Genomic DNA, 17,559 nt, shown 5'->3' with positions numbered 1-17,559 from the left:
GCCTTTCTTTGGCACGATGAAGTAAGGGCTGTAGGATCCTTTCCCCATCTCGGCTGGAGGGAAAGGCTCTATCGCGAAGAAGGGTCGTGATCTCTGCATGCAGGGTGCCATGGTGCCGTGCCGCAACCGCAACGGTGCCATGGTCATATTCTCCTTTTAGAGAAGGTTCCTTTTTGGCGTGAACTCCCTCCATAATTTCAGGAGGTTAAGTTGGTATATTTGATGTGTGTCACAACAATCTATTAGTTTTACCTCATAATCGAGATCTCCCACTCGTCGTGTGACCTCAAATGGTCATTGCAACTGGACAAGTTATTTAGAGCTCGATGTGGGGAGTAATACAAGCACTTTATCTCCAGGTGCAAATTCCCATAGATGAGTACCCCTGTTATACAGCCTGCTTTGATGTTCCTGAGCTTGAAGTAGATTCTTCTGTGTTAGTTGACCCAAAGTGTGGAGTTTTGCTCTAAGATCAAAAACATATTCAATTGGGGGCCTGGGTAGCTCAGCGAGTATTGACACTGTCTACCATCCCTGGAGTTGTGAGTTCGAATCCAGGGCATGCTAAGAACATATTGAATTACATTTTTACTGTTTGAAGGTCCCTCCTCCCAAGTTTCCTGTATGACGTTGAGCACGCCGCGCGGCCGACGCCCATACAGCAGTTGAAACGGGGAAAACCCTGTGGAGGCTTGCGAGACCTCTAGCAACCTCGTGCACGAATTAACTAACCATATTTTTCAGGGTTTTATTAAATCGTTCCACCTGTCTGTTTGTGGATGGTAAACACTATTGTGAATCGATTTTATACCCAATAATTCGTACAGTTCGCACAGTGTTCATGACATAAATGTAGTGCCTTGATCAGTGAGGATTTCTTGCAGAATCCCCACTCGGGAGATTATTCTGAAGACTGCCTCCGCAACACTATATGCTGAAATGTTGCGCAGAGGCACTGCTTTCAGATATCGCATTGCATAGTCCACCAGAACCAATACAAAGCAATGTCCACATGCTGTCCACTCTAATGACTCGACGAGGTACACGCCAATTCTTTCGAAGGGGACATTGATTAACAGGCCACAATAGCACTCTTGGGGTAGCCAGCGGATTCACCAGCAGACATTCACGGCATGCCGTACACCACCTGAGAACATCCCCGCAAATGCCCGGCCAATAGAAACGGGCCATTAGTCGGTTCAGTGTCTATTCCTGCTCTAAGTGTCCTGCCATCAGATTATAATGAGTTGTCTGTAATAACATTTCAGACACCTCTGCGGTATTAACAGTTGTTTGTATCCTCTTTTGTCTGAGCGTCCTGCTTCACTCGATACAACCACTCGTTTATAATAGCAAAATATGGATATGAAAGTGCAATGTTTGTTTGGAGTTGTTGACCATCAATAACTTTCACTTGGTCAAGGACATGCCTAATGGTTTCATCTTGTCTAGAGGGAAATTCATTTTGGAAAATCCTCTAAGGATGGGAGGGGCCGAAGCCTCCCCCTCCCTTACATCATCCTGACATGGATTTGACGAGGACAGCCCCAGGTCTGCCTCCCCTGCCAAAGCATCACACATTTCACATCTAACCACTTTCTTGCTGGACCCATCAACACATATTACCTTTAATGCATTTTTAAAATTCCAGCCAATTAGTTCCCAAAATTAGTGGCTGGGTGAGAGGAACTAACCACCTCCACTCTATGCTTTTGTCCCCGAAATTTAATAACGAATGTCACTAAAGGATAATTGTGAATATCTCCATGCACACACCCTTTTGCTCATGCCCAAAGCTTCGTCTTGAACCAAACATTGGTGTATAGAGTTCTGGTTACAGCCCGTATCCACCAAAGCTTGATATGTACTCCCCTTGACACTCACTGGTATTCTGTATGCTCCAGCTCTATCGGGGGCAGCCAATGGAGTTTTAGGGACCCAGACCAGAGTTCCCAGCTCTTTCACTGTGTATTGGTCCCAGAAGTGCACTGGATCCCCACAACTCCAGCAGGCTGGCCCAGGCATTATGTCCGCACCTGTGTCAGTGGATACAGCCAGAGATGAGAGAGAGAGATGAGACACTGTGGCCACTGGTGGCGGGACAAACCTCCGTGAATGTGGAGCTAGCTTCGGTGTCAGGTTTCCATGCCTCAGGGGTACTGAGATGAGCTGCAGTGAAGGGACAGAGTGAGGGGGGGGCACAAGGGAAGGGGAGAGAGAGAGTGAGAGTGGGAGTGCTATTCCACCCTCTGATATGCAGACATGTGGTCCTCCACGAGTTGGATGGCCTCCTCCAGCGATGCTGGGTGGCAAGTTGAGCTTCCCCGGACAACAGTGGGATGAGTCTGGCCACCCACTGAGCATGCGGCCAGCCCCAGATCTTGGCCATCCTCTTAACAAATTCAGGAAGGCCTCAGGATCATCTTCTGCCCCCATCTTCATGAGGGCAACTGGGAGCATGGGTGCTGCTGCGTCCGAGGTCATGGCCGGGGTTTTCTCCTGGTGTAGTAGGTTCCAGATCGCATGCCGGTCTTCTCCTTGAGCTTGGAGCACCTCCTGGAATCGGCAATCCTGGTCTTGGGCTTCAACTCAAAGATATAACTTTAATAAACAAACTCAAAGGGGCTTTTCAGCATAGCACTCTTTAGCTTAAACTCAACAGTCTCTTTCAGATGGGTAGCTCTCTCCCTCGTCTGGCATGGTCCTTTTTTATCGCTCTCCCCAGTGCTTACTGCAATCAGAAATGGGTGTTAGACATTATAGCACTCATGTGTGTGCACTTACCAATTGCTCTCTCTCCGGACGAATGCTTGACCATGCCCCCGCTGCCACAGTATGCTTTTCGTACTTTTAGTTTTTTATATGGAGTGTGAGCAGATAACGTTATTTTTGGAAGGGAGTTTTTGAACTAATCTCCGATATTATTTCCAGAACCATTCCATTATCTGCCAAAATGTGTGTTTTGAGCTTATTCCCTGAAAGTCTATCTTTGGCAAGCTACCAAACTAAAAATGGTTATTTCCATGATATTTTGATGTATCTTTGTTAAAATTAAGAATTTATATATATATATATATATATATATATATATATATATATATATATATATATATATATATATAATATATATTATACACTCACCTAAAGGATTATTAGGAACACCATACTAATACTGTGTTTGACCCCTTTCGCCTTCAGAACTGCCTTAATTCTACGTGGCATTGATTCAACAAGGTGCTGAAAGCATTCTTTAGAAATGTTGGCCCATATTGATAGGATAGCATCTTGCAGTCGATGGAGATTTGTGGGATGCACATCCAGGGCACGAAGCTCCGTTCCACCACATCCCAAAGATGCTCTATTGGGTTGAGATCTGGTGACTGTGGGGGCCATTTTAGTACAGTGAACTCATTGTCATGTTCAAGAAACCAATTTGAAATGATTCGAGCTTTGTGACATGGTGCATTATCCTGCTGGAAGTAGCCATCAGAGGATGGGTACATGGTGGCCATAAAGGGATGGACATGGTCAGAAACAATGCTCAGGTAGGCCGTGGCATTTAAACGATGCCCAATTGGCACTAAGGGGCCTAAAGTGTGCCAAGAAAACATCCCCACACCATTACACCACCACCACCAGCCTGCACAGTGGTAACAAGGCATGATGGATCCATGTTCTCATTCTGTTTACGCCAAATTCTGACTCTACCATCTGAATGTCTCAACAGAAATCGAGACTCATCAGACCAGGCAACATTTTTCCAGTCTTCAACTGTCCAATTTTGGTGAGCTCTTGCAAATTGTAGCCTCTTTTTCCTATTTGTAGTGGAGATGAGTGGTACCCGGTGGGGTCTTCTGCTGTTGGAGCCCATCCGCCTCAAGGTTGTGCATGTTGTGGCTTCACAAATGCTTTGCTGTGTACCTCGGTTGTAACGAGTGGTTATTTCAGGCAAAGTTGCTCTTCTATCATCTTGAATCAGTCGACCCATTCTCCTCTGACCTCTAGCATCAACAAGGCATTTTCGCCCACAGGACTGCCGCATACTGGATGTTTTTCCCTTTTCACACCATTCTTTGTAAACCCTAGAAATGGTTGTGCGTGAAAATCCCAGTAACTGAGCAGATTGTGAAATACTCAGACCGGCCCGTCTGGCACCAACAACCATGCCATGCTCAAAATTGCTTAAATCACCTTTCTTTCCCATTCTGACATTCAGTTTGGAGTTCAGGAGATTGTCTTGACCAGGACCACACCCATAAATGCATTGAAGCAACTGCCATGTGATTGGTTGATTAGATAATTGCATTAATGAGAAATTGAACAGGTGTTCCTAATAATCCTTTAGGTGAGTGTATATATATAATAAGAAAAGATATGAAGAAACAAAAACAAAGTCACAAAGGAAAAACAGACTCAGACAAAATATGTTATAGATGTGGCCATGCAGATCATTGTAACTGTCCAGCATGAGGTAGATCCTAAAGAAACTGCAATGAAAAAGATAATTTTGCCAGAATGTGCAAAACAAAGCACAAAACATACAGTAAAAAGAGTGAATTGGAGGAACAGAACTAAGATTTAGCATTTGTTGTGCAAGAGGACTGCAACATGGATAGAATAACATTCTCAGTAGGGGGTATCAGATTGCCCATGTTAGTTGACCCGAGAGCAATGAGCAGATGAAGGAACATTGAAATGCTCAAAGCGAAGAAGATCAAATGCAGCTCAGCAAAGTCAGATAAAAAGCTGTTTGCATACTCATCAACTGAACCTCTGCCAGTGAAAGGAATTTTGAGTGTGAGGTAGGAATAGGAAAATGCAGCACACAAACCGAATTCACAATTATTTCTGGACGTGGTGAATGACTTCTTGGAAAAGAAACAGCGATCAAATTGGAGTGCTCAGGATCTGTGCTAATGTGGCTTGTTGAAAAACGTGAGAAATGCTATTCAAACAGGCTGTTATGACAACTCTCCAGCATATGCACACATTGCTGGTGAACTGTGGGACTAGGATTGTGTTGCCTCAGTCGCTGCGGATCAGAGCACTGCAGTTGGCTCATGTGGGTAATTTGGGAGTTGTGGGGACATTTGAGAACAAAAGTTTGCGGACCTGGAATGGACAAGTCCGCAAACTTTAAATGTGTCCGTGTAGTGCTTGGTCAGTGCATAGCAGTTGCACCCCTTCATGGTACACAACTACATTACCCATGTTACAGCAGAGAAAGATCCACCAATCAGAGAACTGCGTCCAACGAAACCCATAATACGTGGCTTGGAGACTTAATCGAGTTGCTCTCTGTGGCAGGGCGGAGGGCAGGGCCGAGTCGTGATTCCGCACACCCGGCCCCTAATCAGACTAATCAAGCCTCAGAGAGGGATAAAGGCAGACTGCAAGCTGCAGTGCAACAGAGAGAGAGAGATTTACAGACAGCTGGCAGACACCTTTGTGTGTTTGTCTTTTTGTTTCAGTTTCAAGCTTCTGTATGGACGTCGACCCCCGTGGGGTGCTTGACATCATATGGGAGGTGTGGGAGGAAGGACCTTCCCAAAGCAAAAATGAAATTCAATATGTCCTTGGTCTTCGAGCAAAGCTACACATACTGGGTCAGTTGTCACAGCAATATTTTCTCCAAGCTCAATGACACAAACAGGGGTGCTCAGCTGCAGGAATTTGCACCAGGAGACAAAGTACTTGTATTGCACCCAATGTCGATCTCAAAATTACTCTCCACGTGGCAAGGACCCTTTGAGGTTACACGGCGAGGTGGGACCTCGATTATGAGGTTAAATGAATGGATGGAGGCGGAGCACTTCAAATTTTCCACCTCAACCGCCTTAATTTATGGATAGAGGCAGTCCCCATATCCATGGTGACGGTAATTCCGGAGAGGGGTGGAGCTGGGGCCAGAGGTGATGTTCAAAGTCGATCCATTCACCCCGGTTCCTTGTGGAGACCACCTCTCACAGTGCAGTGTGTTAGACTGAAAAGTCCAAAGACTGTGTTTGTGAAACTAAAACGCCATTAAAGTTTTACTTACCTGGACTGCCACCCAGCTTCCCGCCTCCTTCCTTATTATTGGAAACCTCTACAGTTATAAGCACATAATGGTTGTCATAATGGCATTCATCTTTTTCTTTACATCTCTTCATCAGTTTAACATATTTAGATAACAGCTGCCTTGATGTCATTTATATATAACTAATGTGATCCTGAAACATCGTGTTATCTGAAATATTAATAAGTAAAATTCATCTACAGCTCATTTTATACTTATTAGACACTTGATCACCAACCATGTTCTCACTTGAGTCAACTCTTTAAAGGAGCACTTAGCAGTCTAAAGAAATTAATTGCCATTTTAAAACATATGTAGTATGAATCATATTAGTAACCTCATAAAAGCTGTTTTATTCTACATCCATGTTAAGATCACATGACCAACCAAATACTACTCACTAAATCTAAGTAACTGCACTCTTATTGGACACTTATTGGGGAGTTTTTGGTGTAGAAAGGCTAACAAATTTTGCCCTAGACAAAAATTGTGATTGACGGGGCGGAGCTAGGGGGTGTACCGAAGCCTGGCCACAGCCGCCCCTGCCACTAGCCTACTCTAGAGATATATCTAGCGATAGGAAATGCAGCTCTTATTTTGCCTAAGGAGTTTGCACTGTAGTATATTCTATAGTACTTGCATCTTTTCTGTATCATTGACGAACAGAAGGTGTATTCAATATTTTTTTTACCAAAGAATAAATTCTTAACCATTTTATAGTCTCTGATATCTGTGTGTGTATCTCTGTATCCATTGGCATTTAAAAAACAACAACAACCAAAAAGCTTTAATTTGAACATTTTACAAAATAACTTTTTACCCTTGGGGACCGAGGGGTCGCTGCCGGCCTCCAAGAGCTGGAAGAACCACTTCCATCAGCCAAAGAAGTGGAGGATCAGTTCCGTCCACCAGGGGAGGAGCAAGCTGGCATCTACCAATGGGCGGAGGAGCGATTGAGGACCGGCGACAGCGTGTCCAGGAGCAGGCGAGCAAGTTCTTCTCTCTCTCTCTCTCTCTCTCTCTCTCTGAGTCTCCGCTCTCCATTTCCTGCTCCCCACGCCTCCCCTTGTCTCTCCCAGGTTCACAGGAGGCGAGATGGACCACTGGCTAAAAGAATGGCTGGAAGAGCAGCGTCTCCCCTCCAGAGATGGGGAGGTTAGTCAGACCGGTGGCGCCCCGGCCTGAATTGTTCGGGAGAGGAGTGTGATGAGGAGAAGGGCATGGCCAGGCCGTGATGATGCACAGCCTTCACTGAATCAGCTGATCAGCAGGAGAGTGACATAAAGGGGAGCCTGAGGCACCAGTTTAAGAGAGGGAGATAGACACATGCGTGGGGGTGGTGACCGCCGCCCGGCTCGGCCGCCCATGCCTGCCGAGTTGAATCCACCCAAACTGGTGGTAAACTCCATCTAAGGCTAAATACCATCACAAGTCCGCTAGTCAATAAGTACCGTAAGGGAAAGTTGAAAGCTGATTCAGCGCTGGCCATGCATCGGCACTTCCAGACCACACCCTCCTCCTCGTCACAATATTACTATAAGAGCCTGTATTGACTCAATATAGTAAGCAACAAAGGCAGTGTATCCACTTTATTTTAGCATTTCTATTTATAGCCAAGGCTGCATCCATTTTTAGAACACATGCTATTGATATCCAGCATCCTCCAGTGAGCTGGTCCTCATCTTCCCATTGGTTCCCTGGGCCCTCCGGCATCATGACTGTTTACTGAGCAGATGACCAAGTGATGTGATTTTCATATAGTGCTAAATTCTATATTTAACCAAAAGACAACAAGAGGATCACTGTTTAACCCAGCATGATTTGAGAATGATCCAAAGAGAATTTTGTTTTCATCAATGGAAGAAACTAAATCTTAAAATATTTTGTAAAAAAATACATTCCATTTCAGTGACCGAGTACATTCTTCTTCCCAAAAGAGAACTGAAAAATACTATATAAAATGCCACACAATTCAATATGATGTTGATTGCCATAATGACAACATATTAGAAGCTGAAGTCCCATCTGGCTGGAAAGCTGAAGTGTTTTAAAGAGGTTAAAGCCCTGAAGACCCCATACGAACACTGACAGTGAGCATTTTGCTTTCAACTGCACTGCAATGATACTTCACCCACTGTTCACTTTCATAGAGGCATTAAATATTCAACACGTCAAAATGTGAGTTTCGTTCTTCATTTCAGATGTCAAAATATAAAATCAATTATACTTCCCAGATATCTTATGATACAATATTGTGTAAATCAGAAAATATTTGATTAAATAATAAAGTATGATTGCTCTATGAATTTCTGTTTTGGTATACATTACAATATAAATAGTATTTTATACAATATGTACTTGCATGTACAATTATTTAAAACATTTTTTTCAGTTGCATGCAATCTGTGCCATACTATTCATTTATCTTTCAGTCAGCCTACAGTATGTGTGTTTATATATATATGTGCATTAATTTCAGTGTCATGGTATTACCATATGATACAAATACCATAGTAACACATTAGTATTGTAATTATTCAAATTATAACATTATAGAAGCCCATTTCCACACAAATAAAAACAATTGTGCATTGGTAAGACATTACTTTGAGATATTAAATCACAATTGTGACTTTATCTCATAATTATTACTTTATCTCATAATTATTAATTTTTATCTCATAATTATTAATATGTATATCATAAATATGACGTAGCCTACCAAAGCACGATTTCATAGTGTTATGCGGGGAAAAAATGACTTTAAATATTTCTTTAAAATAAACGTACACTGGGAGTACATTCGTATAAAGTCGCAGAATAATGCCAGCAAAATTAAACTTTTAAATCTGAGGTGCGAATGGGTGTTTCCGATCATTTAAGAATTTAATTGTAACTGTTACTATGACAAAAACAGTACAACATTTTCCCTCTGATACTCAAACACGTAGCGGACACATTTCCTGTTTCTCCTGCAGGCGCTTTGTTGAAGCAGCTGACGGAATGAACCATTCCTCAGTGGGGTGAACACCACAGCTCAAACTACAGCGGTGTCAACTTTGTTCATGTAAAACCCCAAAAGTTTTGATGTATATTTAAGAAATAAATGTATTTTCATTTAACTCGCAGTTTTTATTTTAAACTGTGATTTTAGTTTTTTATTTGTCTTTGTCACTGCACCCCTCCGTCGCGTCTGTTGCCATGTTCCCGGTTTCCTTATGGGTGTGGTGACGAAATTGCTGGTGAAAATTGACTCTATCAGCTCGCGTGAGGGGTGCGTGGCCCTTTAAATGTGTGTACAATTTTAACTGATTAATTTTATAAGCTTTGAGTTTTATTCTTGCTCTTGTCAACATGCGAGGGTTCTGAAAACAGCTCAGTTTCGACCAAGCCAGCCGGATACAGGTGAGGAAAAACAATCGCTCGCAGAGTTTCTCTTTTCTGGTTTATTTCCTGCTTGTAAAAAGCACGTGAAGGCGTGTTTAAAGTTTGTAAGTTTGTCGAAAGTTTTTGTACTATTTTGGGTTGGATTTATGGTTAAAATATTGACTAACAGCTAATTAATTAAGTTATAATCTGTTGATGTAAGTGAAGAGGCAACAGGAGGCCTGACACACACACACACACACACACACACACACACACACACACAAATACACACTCTTTCTCTCTCATACACACTCTCTCAATTCAATTCAAATGAGTTTTATTGGCATGACTGTATACAGTGTACAATGTTGCCAAAGCATTGAGTAATAAACACATTACAAACATAAAAACAAAACAAAAAAACATGTATAAACAATATAAACAATAAATGAATAATAATGATAATAAAATACAATTGAAAGAGCAAACTACAGAGAGCAATGAGGAAGGGAGTGAAAAAGTATATTAAAATATTAGTTTGAATAGAGCTGTATGATGAGGGGTCAGTCTCATATACACACACACACACTCTCTCTCGCGCACACACACACACACACACATGTTGTGTTTCCATGTTTTATGGGGACTTTCCATAGACATAATGGTTTTTATACTGTACAAACTTTATATTCTATCCCCTAAACCTAACCCCTCACAGAAAACTTTCTGCATTTTTACATTTTCAAAAACATAATTTAGTATGATTTATAAGCTGTTTTCCTCATGGGGACCGACAAAATGTCCCCACAAGGTCAAACATTTCGGGTTTTACTATCCTTATGGGGACATTTGGTCCCCACAAAGTGATAAATACACGCTCACACACACACTCTCTCTCTCTCTCTCTCTCTCTCTCTCTCTCTCTCACACACACTCTCATATATATATATATATATATATACACACACACACTCTCACATATACACACTCTCTCTCTCTCTCGCACACATGACACACACACACTCATATATATATATACACACATGCACGCACTCTCTCTCTCTCACACACACTCTCACATATACACACTCATATATATATATATATATATATATATATATATATATATATATATATCTACTCTCTCTCTCTCTCTCTCTCTCTCTCTCTCTCTCTCTCTCTCTCTCTCTCACATACACACACATTCTCTCAATTCAATTGAAATGTAAAAGTACTTTATTGGCATGATTGTGTTTACATACAATATTGCCAAAGCATTAATACACAAAACAGATAATGACAAGACAAACAATAATAATAAAACCGTACAAATAACAATAAAGATAGAATTAAAAGAAGGTGCCAGTTAATGAATCAAATAAAAACTATAATAACAATATACAATATAAAATAAGCATTTAACACGACATTATGAACATAAGAAAATAAAAGTACTGTGACTGAAGTACATTAAGGCAGTGATTGGTTTCTGAGGGTGTGCAGCTCAAAAATGAATTTAGCTGCAACTGATGCATGATGGTTCTCCCCCAGTAACACCAGCATCTGATCTGATCTCCCCCAGTAACACCAGCATCTGATCTGTTCTCCCCCAGTAACACCAGCATCTGATCTGATCTCCCCCAGTAACACCAGCATCTGTTCTGATCTCCTCCAGTAACACCAGCATCTGATATCCCCTCCCCCAGTAACACCAGCATCTGATCTGATCTCCCCCAGTAACACCAGCATCTGATCTGATCTCCCCCAGTAACACCAGCATCTGATCTGATCTCCCCCAGTAACACCAGCATCTGATCTGATCTCCCCCAGTTGTTAGTTGTTAGTGGGTTTGTGAGTTTTCTGGTTTTAGGCTTCAGCTCTTGGGTTTTAAGGGCTTCATGTTGCAGTGTGTTTGGGGAACCTGAATTTAGGTGTGTCCAAAATTTGAGGGATGGTTTTTCAATATATATAATAAGGGGGTATCTGCTTAGTTCGGCCCGGCATGCATTAGTAGGTGTTCTTCTCTGAAATCTTTGAATGTTTCTACAGAGTTCTGCATGCAGGGATTCTATGGGGTGTTTGTCCCATCTCCAGTAATCTGCCATACAGAGGGGACTCCAAACCTCACTTCCGTACAGAGCAATAGGCATTATAATACTATCAAAGATCTTACACCAGATTGTTACAGGAATGTCAACTTGGGTAAATTTGCACTTAATAGCATCGAATGCTCTTCTAGATTTCTCTTTTAGTGCATTCACTGCCAGACCAAAACCCCCTGAAGCACTGATGTTTAGAGCGAGGTAGTCCTAGTGTCGGGTGTGTTCTGTTGCAGTGTTCCCCATGAGTGAATGTGTATCTGGTGTCCTGTAATCTGGCTTTTTTCTGGAAAATCATAATTTTAGTTTTTTTTCAGATTGACTGTCTGGGCCCAGTTCTGACAGTAGTTCTCCAGCAGGTCCAGGTGCTGCTGTAGCCCTTGTGCAGTAGCTGACAGCAAACACACACACACTCTCTCTCTATCTCACACACTCACACGCACACACTCTATCACACACACACACACACTCTCTCTCTCACACATACACACTCACTCACTCACTCTCTCTCTCTCTCTCTCACACATACAATTCAATTTATTGGGGCTTTATTGGCATGAATGTAAACAATACAGTATTGCTAAAGCAGAGGTTGTGTAAAAACAGAACTACATCTTAATCTATAATTAAATTTAGTTTAACAAATGTAAAAATAAATTATAAATACAAAAGCAAGATCAGAACTGCTGAAGACCACAGTGTTTAAATAACTGAAGAGCACTGACACATAAATGAATATACACACATACACTGAGGGTCACTGTGGTGAACATTGGGGTGACACACGGGGGTAAAACACATAACACAGATTCACCTGCTGTCGAAGTATTATATTCAGTTGTTCTTGTTCTTTCATGGTTATAAATTTGTCTATGCTCTTTGTTAATTTATCCATATAAATGTCCCTTGTATCTTTAAATTTTGGGCAGTAAAGGAGAACGTGCACCTCTGTCTCAACCTCACCTGTCGTACAGTGAGCACACCTTTTCTCCTCTGGGTAACCATGTTTTTCTGTGTCTGCCTCTCTCGATGGCGAGACTGTGCTCACTGAGCCTGTACTTGCTCAAGATCTGTCTGTCTCTCTCGATGGCGAGACTGTGCTCACTGAGCCTGTACTTGCTCAGGATCTGTCTCTCTCTCTCACTGTCTGTCTCTCTCGATGGCGAATCTGTGCTCACTGAGCCTGTACTTGCTCAGGATCTGTCTCTCACTGTCTATCTCTCTCACTGTCTGTCTCTCTCGATGGCGAGACTGTGCTCACTGAGCCTGTACTTGCTCAGGATCTGTCTCTCTCTCTCGATGGCGAGACTGTGCTCACTGAGCCTGTACTTGCTCAGGATCTGTCTCTCTCTCTCACTGTCTGTCTCTCTCGATGGCGAGTCTGTGCTCACTGAGCCTGTACTTGCTCGGGATCTGTCTCTCTCTCTCACTGCTTGTCTCTCTCGATGGCGAGACTGTGCTCACTGAGCCTGTACTTGCTCGGGATCTGTCTCTATCACTGTCTGTCTCTCTCGATGGCGAGACTGTGCTCACTGAGCCTGTACTTGCTCGGGATCTGTCTCTCTCTCTCACTGCTTGTCTCTCTCGATGGCGAGACTGTGCTCACTGAGCCTGTACTTGCTCGGGATCTGTCTCTCTCTCTCACTGCTTGTCTCTCTCGATGGCGAGACTGTGCTCACTGAGCCTGTACTTGCTCGGGATCTGTCTCTATCACTGTCTGTCTCTCTCGATGGCGAGACTGTGCTCACTGAGCCTGTACTTGCTCGGGATCTGTCTCTCTCTCTCACTGCTTGTCTCTCTCGATGGCGAGACTGTGCTCACTGAGCCTGTACTTGCTCGGGATCTGTCTCTCTCTCTCACTGTCTGTCTCTCTCGATGGCGAGACTGTGCTCACTGAGCCTGTACTTGCTCAGGATCTGTCTCTCTCGATGGCGAGACTGTGCTCACTGAGCCTGTACTTGCTCAGGATCTGTCTCTCTCTATCACTGTCTGTCTCTCTCTCGATGGCGAGACTGTGCTCACTGAGCCTGTACTTGCTCAGGATCTGTCTCTCTCTATCACTGTCTGTCTCTCTCGATGGCGAGACTGTGCTCACTGAGTTGTGGTGAAGTCCTGGGCTTGATGCTGTAATGTTGTAGGTTCAAACCCCAGAAATCTCCCTTGTGTCCTTGATCAAAACACTTCTGTTCAGGTTACTGTAGTAAACTTATAATTGAAAAGCACATGATATATGAACACATGCAAATTTGGGAACTCTACCAAGTCCTGATTTAATATCTTCCAAAGTTCCTTAAACTGAATCAAATGTTTTCAGAATTTCCATAGTTCATTTCTGCAATCAAGTCTAAACTAGCTCAGACTCTTTGAACAGAGGTGCAAGTTTTACTTTCGCTTTGCCATGATGAAATCTCAGTGTGTTTTGAGTCACCTGCAGTTCTCTTTCTGAATGAGAGATTAAACTGTCCAAACATGAAACATTTTGATTTATACTGGCTTTATATGCTGTTTTGCTCAAACACACTTGTGGGACATGTGCAGTCATAATAATTGTGCTTTATCAATGTGTTATTTGTAACTATGATTTGTTTAGAGTTTAAGAATGGTCTTAAGTAGGTTTACTTGAATGCTGTTTTATATAAACAAGGGTCAATCACATGATACTCTGGATTTATTAAAGGAATATTCCGGGTTCAGTACAAGTTAAGCTCAATCAACAGCATGCATCTACTTTGTGCATGACACAAGTAATTTTTCCAACAATTGTTTACAGACCGATTGTTTCACTTTTAATTGACTAAATCACAGTTCCAGTGGGTCAGAAGTTTACATACACCAAGTTAACTGTGCTTTTAAGCAGCTTGGGAAATTCCAGAAAATTAGCTTCTGCTAGGCTAATTGGAGTCAATTGGAGGTGTACCTGTCGATATAACCTTAAAGGCCGCTCAGTACGGAAGAAGCCACTGCTCCAAAACCAACATAAAAACCCATACTACAGTTTGCAAGAGCACATGGGGACAAAGATTTTTTTTGGAGAAAAGTTTAAATGTATTTGGCTAAAGTGTGTGTAAACTTCTGACTTCAACTCTGTGTGTGTGTGTGTGTGTGTGTGTGTGTGTGTGTGTGTGTGTGTGTATTAGCTTGAAAGTTGTGTACCCTCTCATGTATTCAAGGTCCAAAGAAAGTATCTTAATACCCTCTTTAAGACCCATCACATTACTTTATTAAAGTCATGAAAGCAGTTATGCAGTAAAGCTATAAATGGTTTTCAAAAAGTTATGAAACCAAATTGGACACAATTCAATTTCTTGTTACGCGTTTTAAAATTGGCTTTATTTCTTATTTTTATCACTTGGGTAAGCGTATTTTTCAATAACCACAAACCAATTCAAAATGCTTTATTTATTAGATTCATGAGGTTTTGATATAAACCGTGTTTATAGGCACATAACAAAATCACAAAGAATATGAACACCGTTAAAGGAAAGAAGTTTTATGAACATGACCATTTGCACCCTCCAGATGGGCATCATCTGTTTTTCAATCACCTATGTTTTAAACTGATGCAGTATAGATTGTATTTGGCCTAGAGGTTTGCATGGGCATTTGCCCATTTCTGAGAACATTTGACCTGACCCGAACTGTACTGTCAAATTTTATGCCCCAACCCTAAATCGCTCACTCTTATTTCTTCTCCAAGCAAATAATTTGTTGCATAAGGCTGTATTTTATTTAAGCATCATAGGCAACATTTGGAACAAAAGGTAGACTGATATATTAGTTTTACTGTTTAATCAGTGCCCATAGTTGCTTTTTAGAACTATGCTAAGAACTCTATATACACACAGTGCATCGGAAAGAATTCACAGCGCTTCTTTTTCCACATTTTGTTTTGTTACAGCCTTATTCCAAAATTGGATTAAATTCATTATTTTCCTCAATTCTACAAACAATACCCCATAATGACAATATGAAATAAGTTTGTTTGAAATCTTTGTAAATTTATTAAAAATAAAAAAACACATGTACGTAAGTATTCACACCCTTTGCTCAATACTTTGTTGAAGAATCTTTGGCACCAATTACAGCCTCAAGTCTTTTTGTGTATGATGGTGCAAGCTTGGCACAACTATTTTTGGGCAGTTTCTCCCATTCTTGTTTGCAGGAACTCAAGCTCCATCGGGTTGGATTGGGAGCATCGGTGCACAGCCATTTTCAGATTCACAGAGTTGTCCCATAGCCACTCCATTGTTACCTTGGATGTGTGCTTGGGGTCGTTGACCTGTTGGAAGATGAACCTTAGTCCCAGTCTGAGGTCCAGCGCACTCTGGAGCAGGTTTTCATCAAGGATGTCTCTGTACATTGCTGCATTCATCTTTCCCTCGATCTTGACTAGTCTCCCAGTTCCTGCCACTGAAAAACATCCCCACAGCATGATGCTGCCACCACCATGCTTCACTGTAGGGATGGGATTGGCCAGGTGATGAGCGGTGCCTGGTTTCCTCCAGACATGATGCTTGCCATTCAGGCCAAAGAGTTCAGATTTTGTTTTTCATAGTCTGAGAGTCCTTCAGGTGCCTTTTGGCAAACTGGGGACGGGCTGTCATGTGCCTTTTATGGAGGAGTGGCTTCCGTCTGGCCACTCTACCATACAGGCCTGATTGGTGGAGTGCTGCAGAGATGGTGGTTCTTCTGGAAGGTTCTCCTCTCTCCAAAGAGAAATGCTGGAGCTCTGTCAGAGTAACCATCGGGTTCTTTGTCACCTCCCTGACTAAGGCCCTTCTTCCCCGATCGCTCAGTTTGGCCGGGCGGCCAGCTCTAGGAAGGGTCCTGGTGGTTCCAAACTTCCATTTACGGATGATGGAGGCCACTGTGCTCATTGGGACCTTCAATGCTGCAGAAATGTTTCTGTACCCTTCCCCAGATCTGTGCCTCGATATAATCCTGTCTCTGAGGTCTACAGACAATTCCTTGGACTTCATGGCTTGGTTTGTGCTCTGACATGCACTGTTAACTGTGGGACCTTATATAGACAGGTGTGTGCCTTTCCAAATCATGTCCAGTCAACTGAATTTACCACAGGTGGACTCAAATCAAGTTGTAGAAATATCTCAAGGATGATCAGTGGAAACAGGATGCACCTGAGCTCAATTTTGAGTGTCATGGTAAAGGCTGTGAATACTTATGTACATTTGGAATGCCCAATTCCCAAATATGTTTCTTTATTATCTCGAAAGTAATGGAGCAAGCGTCTCCTCCTGCATGTACACCAGAGCAAATTGGGAAAAAAAACACTGATTTGTCGTTTATCAAGTGCTGAAATGTTGCTGCATGAAAAACAATCTGGAATCATGTGTAACAGTGTAACAATCATGTGAAGTCCTCCACGAGATGCTGAAAAATCAGTGTGATGACATCTATCCAGTGTTTGTTTATAGAAAAACTATTGAAAAACACAGAAAATGATACCAGGTGTAAACGGGGACTTTTTTATTTATTTATTTTTACTTTTGAGCTTTTTAAAGTCTTGGCCAGGCTTGAATTAGCTTATATTTCAAAGTGGATCAATAACTTATCTATTAGTTGGTGTCATCGCCATGGCAGTTCCTTGTGACGGAGAATGACATGGAATATTTTAAGATGCCATCTGTAACTGTGTGATGTCATCATTGTGTTGACATCATCGGGAATCAACAGGGGACTTACTGTATGTCACTCCTGGTACCAATAACCAATGGTCTTTAAATAAGACAATTTATTCTTAATCTTATTTCTGTTTACATACAGTGTTAAGAGTTAGTAACAGTCCTATTAACACATACTTATGGAATCAAAGGTGAGCGAGACATCAGTGAGACAGATGCTTGATTTGACCAAAAGGTCACTGAACATATGGCTGACATTTGACAGTAGTTGCTGTGATATCGAAGACCCTGTCATTTCACACTGTACTCAAATCAGTTCTGAATGTTTAAAGTAGCTGAAATGGATTTTGGGAAAGGAACTGGCCCAAGATCAGTATTTAACAGCTCTGTC

The 17,559-nt window shown here is 42.1% G+C and overlaps 1 protein-coding gene across 2 annotated transcripts in view; it reads left to right on the top strand.

The window, feature by feature from the left end:
* Positions 1-9,230: 9,230 nt before the first annotated feature.
* The window catches only part of LOC127632538 (guanine nucleotide-binding protein G(I)/G(S)/G(T) subunit beta-1-like), a 285,363-nt gene continuing 277,034 nt past the window's right edge, over positions 9,231-17,559 (top strand). For both annotated transcript variants that reach the window (XR_007969106.1, XM_052111164.1), the window contains exon 1: positions 9,231-9,463. The gene's annotated coding sequence lies outside the window, so the exon portion shown is untranslated. The remainder of the gene's footprint in view (positions 9,464-17,559) is intronic.

The sequence above is a fragment of the Xyrauchen texanus genome, chromosome 39, assembly GCF_025860055.1.
Source record: "Xyrauchen texanus isolate HMW12.3.18 chromosome 39, RBS_HiC_50CHRs, whole genome shotgun sequence".
Taxonomy (NCBI): Eukaryota; Metazoa; Chordata; class Actinopteri; order Cypriniformes; family Catostomidae; genus Xyrauchen; species Xyrauchen texanus.
This window is presented reverse-complemented; position numbering and strand designations above follow the sequence as displayed.